Here is a 1,169-nt window from a genome sequence, read left to right on the forward strand (position 1 = left end):
AGATCCAGATTAATAGTAGTTGATTGTACCTCAGTGTTCGATTGATCGAGTTCGTTTTCTTCTCCAGTTGCATTAGAAGTCTCCGTAGACTCCCCACCAATCTTGCGATTTCGTAAAACACGCTCCGTATTAACAATATTGGGTTTTTTCTTTCCCCCCGAATGTTTTCCCATATTCCAGGTTGCCTAAATAGGGATCCACACTAGCAGATGATCGATTATTGCATGAGATTGGAAGAAAAAAAAATGAAACAATAGATGAGCGCCGTAAATCGCCCTTTTTCCGGAGAGAAAACCCTTTCATTTGCCAACATTGTAGTGTATAATGGATGAATAAAAATAAACAAGTAGCGTCAGTAATGTTGGTACCAAATTAAATAATTTCAAAGGAAAATCTGTTTGTATGTCAATGTTTATAATCAGTATGATGGCCTGTTTGTTATTGTTTTAAACTTGCATTTGTAACTTGTAAGAAGAAAATGCAGAAAATTAATTTTGTGATGGTTTTTGTGTATCCCACATCGGCTGAGTGAAATAAATTCAGAAGAGGGAGTTGGCTATAAAAGCAAAGGCGTGAAGAGTGTATAAGCATACCTTTCTCGGCCTTTTGGCTAAGATCAAGTGTAGTATCTGTTCTTATCAGTTTAATATCTGATATGTAGGCCATCGGCTCATTCGATATTAATCTTATTTTTTATGGGGGAAGGCCCACTACATTAGCTTGCTAATGGGGTTCTTTTGCCTCGGTGTTGCACTACCGCTTAGGCAGGCGCACCCCTCCAATTTCAAGTCCAATCTTTTTGACCTTTCAGCTGAACCGTTTTTATCGGCTTCAGACTTTGATGGCAGGGCTCCCTTGTGGTTAGCCTAGGTGTCAAGTGTGCTTATTGGTGTCAGACTAACTTTTTATAGACGCCTTTCACATCCATTATACGACCTCCTGAACTAGACAGTATCCATACTACTGCTGGGTTACTTGGGCTTGTTTTGGGCTGTATCAATCATATATAGTAACGGGGTTTTTAAAGAAAACGCTCGCTTCTCAAACAAACGAATTTGTCAAAACACCAAGAAGTCACATACAGTTTAACGTCATGACTGATAAAGTCGCGACCAGAGAAATTTATCGGGTATGATCGAGAACTCCCAGTCAGACCGACCTGGCGACTG

General features: G+C 39.8%; 1 non-coding gene across 1 annotated transcript; it reads left to right on the forward strand.

Annotated features, from left to right (window-relative positions):
• Positions 1-589: 589 nt before the first annotated feature.
• LOC139873810 (U2 spliceosomal RNA) lies at positions 590-779 on the forward strand. The gene has a single exon (XR_011767529.1). It is a non-coding gene; the product is annotated as a U2 spliceosomal RNA (small nuclear RNA).
• The last annotated feature ends 390 nt before the right edge of the window (positions 780-1,169 follow it).

The sequence above is a fragment of the Rutidosis leptorrhynchoides genome, chromosome 10 (genome assembly GCF_046630445.1).
Source record: "Rutidosis leptorrhynchoides isolate AG116_Rl617_1_P2 chromosome 10, CSIRO_AGI_Rlap_v1, whole genome shotgun sequence".
NCBI lineage: Eukaryota > Viridiplantae > Streptophyta > Magnoliopsida > Asterales > Asteraceae > Rutidosis > Rutidosis leptorrhynchoides.